Source organism: Humulus lupulus, chromosome 1 (assembly GCF_963169125.1).
Source record: "Humulus lupulus chromosome 1, drHumLupu1.1, whole genome shotgun sequence".
NCBI classification, from domain to species: Eukaryota; Viridiplantae; Streptophyta; class Magnoliopsida; order Rosales; family Cannabaceae; genus Humulus; species Humulus lupulus.
In genome coordinates, this window is record NC_084793.1 from 250,326,440 (window position 1) to 250,333,266 (window position 6,827).

Below are 6,827 nucleotides of genomic sequence, written 5' to 3' on the forward strand. Positions count from 1 at the left end.
TGGCATCTTACGCTTTTCTAGGAAAAACATGCTAATCAACTTGAACCAACTTCTAAGACTTAAGTCCTGGTTGTATCCAGGACATTAATTAAAAAACTTAGTTCGCGTTAATTCTTTATCAATATCTCGTGCTTTTTAAGAAAAATATCGATCAATCGATTTGAACTAACTTCTAAGTTTTAGGACCTGGTTGAATCCAGGACATTAATTTGAAAACTTAGTTCGTGTTAATTCTTTATCGATATCTCGTGCTTTTTAAGAAAAACATCGATCAATCAATTTGAACTAACTTCTAAGTTTTAGGACCTGGTTGAATCCAGGACATTAATTTTGAAAACTTAGTTCGGGTTAATCCTTTATTGACATCTCGTGCTTTTTAAGAAAAACATCGATCAATCAAGTTGAACTAACTTCTAAGTTTTTTAAGACGGCCTGGTTATATCCAGGATACAACTTAGTTCGCGTTAATCCTTTATTGATATCTCGTACTTTTTAAGAAAAACATCGATCAATCAAGTTGAACTAACTTCTAAGGTTTTTAGGACGGCTTGGTTATATCCAGGACATATGCCCCCCAAGTAATTAGGAAAGGGTCTTTCGTGGTTACTTGACTTTACATCCACAAATATACACAATAATGTAAAAAGATTTAATTCTCATTACTTAATAAACAAAAAATGGCTTTTCTGATTAAGCCTTACAAAGATATCATTGATAATATTTCTTCAGATGGATAGCGTTCCAAGTTCGTGGGACTGCTTCTCCATTAAGCCGAGCTAACTTGTAGGTTCCTTCTTTAATGACCTCGGTTATTTGGTAGGGCCCTTCCCAGTTCGGTCCCAATACTCCGTCCTTGGGATCCTTACTAGCTAAGAAGACTCTTCTGAGGACCAGGTCGCCAACGCTAAAGGCGCATTTTCTGACCTTTGAGTTGAAATAACGAGTGATCTTTTGTTGATAATGTGCGAGCTGTAGCTGTGAATCTTCTCGTCTTTCATCAATCAGATCGAGGGACGCGCAGAGCAATTCATGATTGCGGTCTTGGTCAAATGCCTGGACTCTATGCGAGGCTACCTTTACTTCGACAAGAAGGACTGCCTCACTCCCAAAAGCCAGGGAGAAAGGAGTATGACCCATCGACGTTCGATGTGAGGTCGGGTATGCCCACAGTACCTGGGGGAGCTGTTTTGGCCAGACTCCCTTGGCTTCATCCAGTCTTTTCTTAAAGCTTGCCTTTAGCATCTTATTGACGGCCTCGACCTGCCCATTTTCCTGGGGGTAGGCCACGGAGGAGAAGCTTTTTATAATGCCGTGCCTCTCACAGAATTTGGTGAAGAGGTCGCTGTCGAATTGCGTTCCATTATCTGATACGATCTTCTTTGGCAGCCCGAATCGGCAGATAATGCTTTTGACCACGAAGTCGAGGACTCTTTTTGAAGTGATTGTTGCCAGGGGCTCTGCGTCTGCCCACTTGGTGAAGTAGTCAATAGCCACCACCGCATAACGGACTCCTCCCTTTCCAGTAGGGAGGGCGCCAACCAAGTCAATTCCCCAGATCGCGAATGGCCACGGGGATGAGATCATCTTCAGCTCGACTGGGGGAACTCGGGCAACTGTGGCAAATTGCTGGCACTTGTCACATTTTTTGACGTAGGAGATCGAGTCCTTTGACAGAGTGGGCCAGTAATATCCTTGCTTTAAGATCTTCAGGGCCAAGCTTTGCCCCCCAATGTGATCTCCGCAAAAACCCTCGTGCACTTCCTGCAAAATGGTCTTCACTTCGCTTGGCAGAACACACCGTAGGAGAGGTAGAGAGTGTCCACACCGGTATAATATCCCATCTACCACTGTATACCTTGGAGCCTGGTAAAGTACCCGCCTTGCATCATTTCTCTCTTCAGGTAACTTTCCTGCTGTGAGATATTCGAGGATAGGGGTCATCCAGGTCGGCATGGCGTCGATCATCTCGACCTCCGCCCCGACTCCCTCTATGCTTGGTTTCTCCAAGAACTCTATTGGCACTAACCCCAAAGTCTCCGCCTCCTCAGAGGTAGCGAGATTTGCGAGGGCACCCGCGTTGGCATTCTGCTCCCGAGGTATCTGCTTAATTGAGCCACGCTCAAATGCAGACAGCTCGCTTTTTACCTTGGCCAGGTAAGCAGCCATCTTGGTTCCCCGTGCTTGGTATTCCCCTAGCACTTGGTTTACCACAAGCTGGGAATCGCTGTAACATTGGACGGAGCTGGCCTTCAACTCCTGGGCCACCTTTAGCTCAGCCAGTAAAGCTTTGTATTCAGCCTCGTTGTTGGACGCTTTGAATTCGAATCTCAACGCCGAGTGGAATCGATGTCCTTCTGGGGATATCAAAATGATTCCAGCCCCAGAGCCGTTTTCGTTAGATGAGCCATCTACGAAGACCTTCCATGAGGCCTGGGCTAAGGACGCCTGGGCTGACTCTTCTACAGGATCTTCTCGGAATCCCGTGCACTCTGCCACAAAATTAGTCAGGGCCTGGCTTTTTATTGCAGTTCGTGGTATGTACAAAATCTCGAACTGGTTGAGCTCAATAGCCCACTTCAACAGACGTCCCGATGCTTCAGGATTTTGCAAAACCTGCCTTAAAGGCTGATCGGTTATGACAGCATTGAGTGGGACTGAAAATACGGCCTAAGCTTCTGGGAGGCCGTGATAAGACAGAAGGCCATCTTCTCCATCAACGGGTACCGGGACTCAGCTTCGAGAAGCCTTTTGCTGATGTAATAGACTGGCTTCTGAGACCGGTCTTCTTCTCGGACTAATACGGCGCTAGCTGTATCTTCCGTGACAGCTAGGTAAAGGAAAAGAGGCTCTCCTGCCGTTGGTTTGGACAATACGGGCGGCTCGGATAAGGGTGCTTTCAGGTCGAGGAAGGCACACTCGCACTCCTCGGTCCACTCGAACTTCTTATTCCCCCAGAGCAGGTTGTAGAGTGGCAGACACTTGTCGGTAGATTTAGAAATAAACCGATTAAGGGCCGCCACCCTTCCTGTCAGGCTTTGAACGTCCTTTCGCGACCGAGGTGAGGGCATCTCGAGCAGCGACCTGATCTTATCGGGGTTTGCCTCGATTCCTCTGGTATTGACAATGAAACCCAGGAATTTTCCTGACGCGACCCCGAAAGTGCATTTTTGTGGGTTAAGCCTCATGCCATATTCTCTCAGTATCTTAAAGCATTCCTCCAGGTCGGAAACATGGTTATCGGCAGTTTTTGACTTGACTAGCATGTCGTCAACGTACACTTCCATGTTCTTCCCGATCTGGTTGGCAAACATCCTATTTACCAACCTCTGGTATGTAGCTCCGGCATTCTTCAGCCCGAAGGGCATGACCTTGTAACAACAAACGTTAGTCGGGGTCATGAAGCTAGTGTATTCTTGGTCTGCTGGGTTCATGGCGATCTGATTATAGCCCGAATACGCATCCATAAAGGACATGAGCTCGTGCCCCGCCGTGGCGTCTACTAATTGGTCGATCCTTGGTAAGGGGAAGCAATCTTTGGGGCAGGCTTTGTTCAGATCGGAGAAGTCAATGCAGGTCCTCCATTTCCCGTTGGGCTTCAGGACCAACACAGGACTGGCGACCCAGACCGAGAACTTAGCTTCGCGGATAAAGCCGCACTTTAAGAGCCGGGCTACTTCCTCCTCTAGGGCCTCAGCTCGGGTTGTTCCTAGGCGCCTTTGTTTCTGGGATTTCGCAGGCACGCTTTTATCCAGGTGGAGGGTATGACTCTCGGACTGATCCCCACCATGTCTTCATGAGACCATGCGAACACGTCCAGGTTCTCCTGCAGGAACTTAATCAGCTCCGCCTTCCTTTCGCCACATAGATTCTTCTCGAGCTTTACCATCCGCGAGGGATTTTGTGGATCGATATTTACCTCCTCGAGCTCTTTGATAGCTTGGAGCTCAGATTTATCCTCGCCTATTCTGGGGTCGATATCATCACTTAAGATGATATTTTCCCCTTCGGCATTCTGAGGTTTTTCAATCTCAGGATTAGGCACAAGTTCCTGAGATTCCTCATTTCCGCCCTGGACGGTCATCATTAACTGCCCGGGTTTTAATTTTCCCTTCATAGAAATGTTGTAGCATTCCCTGGCAGCAAGTTGATCGCCACGGACCGTGCATAACCCCGAGGAAGAAGGGAATTTTAGCGCGAGGTGGTGGATGGAGGTAATGGCTTCAAACGCTATTAGTGTAGGTTGACCCAAAATGGCATTGTACGCGGCGGGACAATCGATGACCACAAACTCGAGGAGTTTCGAGACTGTCCGAGGTCCCTCTCCCAAGGTGATCACCAGCTCGATCGTTCCTATTGCCGCCGATCCTTCTCCAGAGAATCTGTATAGCATCATGGAGGTGGCTTTCAGCTCGGTGATAGACAAACCCATCTTCTCCAGCGTAGACCAGAACAGTAGGTTTACCGAGCTCCCATTATCGACCAGTACTCTCCTAACCCTTCGATTAGCAAGCTGAACGGCTACGACAAGAGGGTCGTTATGAGGGAACTGGACATGAATATGATTGGTTGCCTCTCCAATCATTGCTGCTTTGGTAGATGCTGCTCAAGGATGAACTCTACTCCATTATGAGCCTTAAGTTCGTTGACGTATCTCTTTTGGGCACCTCTGCTCGTGCCAACCAGATGGGGACCTCCAGAGATCATGGAGATCTCTCCTCCTATCACGGGAGGAGGGACGTCCTGATCTACCCGAGACCCGGGCTGACTTATCGAGACTTCTGGAGCTGGATGGCCGGCGGGAACCCTATTCCGCGCATACTGAGCCAAGGGTCTGGCTCTGATGAGAGTCTTGTTCTCATCCTTCAAGTGCCTACAATCATCAGTATTGTGGTCAATGTCGTTGTGGAACCGACAAAACTTGGAAGGGTCTCGCTTACCCTTCTGGTGCTTCAACGGTTCCGGCTTCTTCCAAGGGAGGCGAGCAGAATTTGCTAAGAAGATGTTCTCCCTAGAGTGGGTGAGCTCGGTATAAGTTGCGTAGACCGGCTTAAATTTTTCTATGGACTTGTTCTTCTTTGGGTCATACTGGTTGCTCTCGCTGCTCCCCTTTCTCTTGCCTCCACCAAACTGGTTATTCTGTGTAACGGTTTGGGTCGCTGCCACGACGTCCGTTCCCACTCCAGCGGGCTGCTCAGGGGCCTGGCTGGTTCCCGCGGCTGATGCTCGCGCCTCCTCCAGGTTTATCCATCCCTGGGCCCTATTTAGGAATTCATTTACGGTGCTGACTCCCTTCCTCTGTATCCCTCAGAGTCCTCCTCCGACGAGGATCCCAGTCCTCAAAGCCATGAGCTTAGAGCTGTCATCTGCGTCTCTGGCCCGAGCAGCGACGTTCGTGAATCTGCTCAGGTAAGCCTTCAGAGGCTCGTCGGGTTGCTACCTTATGTTTTCCAGGGTATCGGCCTTGACGCGGGCAGCCTGGGAAGCTCGGAATGCCCTCTTGAAGTCAGTAGAGAAAGTTTTCCACGAGCTGATTAACTGCTTCTTACTCTGTTTGAACCATTGTCTTCCCGACCCAGTCAAGGTGGAAGGAAATATTAGACATCTCAGCTCGGGACCAATGTTGTGGGCCATCATTAGGGTGTTGAACATACCCAGATGATCTGACGGGTCCCCGTCTCCGTTGAACTTGGACAAGTGCGGCATACGGAAACCAGGTGGATATGTCGTTGCTGCTATGCTAGGGGCGAAGAGCTCAAGTTCGTCCCCTGAATCATACTCATCTTTTTCTTTTTCCGATAAGAGCTTCCTCATCAACTCCTCCATCTGAGCCAAACTCTCTAGGGTTTTGTCCTGACTTCCTTGGTTGTTCCGGGGCTGTTCAACAACTCCGGATCCATTGTACGCGTTTGGCGGGTTATTGTCCCTCCTATCTTGAGATAGGTTATATGGGGCGTTCCCGCTGTCGCGTACTTCGGACAGGTCTTCCTTTTGGCAAGCACGGCTGCCGTTTCCCACTGGGTCTCCCCTTTGAGAGTTTAGACGATCTCGGAGGTCGCCCCTCGGGGCGGCCTTAGGACTTTGCACCGAGCTCAAGCGTTGGCACAGGTCTGCGCCGGAGAGGTCACTTCGACGGCTTACAGTCCAATAGCTTCCATTTGAGAAGCTCGGAGCCCGCCTCTGGGGATGAGGATCCGGGACTTCTCTGGGCGCCCGGCTTCAATGGGAAGGTCCTACGGAAGGAGGATTTCTCCTACTGCTCCCATGAGCCGGAATGTCTCGGACTGGCCGGGGAGGAGATGGGTATCTTATTAGTGAAGGAGGATGCCTGACCAGGGATGTGATCCTAGTCCCGTCAGGGCGGATCAAGTTAGGTCGCAGCCGCTCCGCTCTACCATTCTCCGCTTCCTGTGCTTGGCGGTCTGAGCGGGTGCAGGATGGCTGGCCGGGGCGGGCTGCCATTGTGAGCCCTCCCCGGATCTCCTTCGCATGCTTCCTCGAGCTCTCCTGGGTGCGCTCGAGGGCGGAAGTGAGCTGGGAGTTGAGGTCCGGACCAATCGGCTGTACTGCTGCTCGGCCCTAGGTAGTTCCTCAAAAGTGGTTTCCCAGTGGTGCGATGTGGGAGTAGAATTTGATGTTGGGGGTCTGACCAACCGACTGGGCCTGGAGCGATTACCCCAGCGGGACTTATGAGTCTCGCCTTTCCTTTTTTCGACGTTAGCGTCGGTTGTAAGAGGGGGTAGTCGGGCCAAAACCTCTTGAATCTGCTGGTTAGCTTTCGCCAGCTGACTCCTCAACTGTGCATTTTCCATTTCCACCGCCGTGTAAAA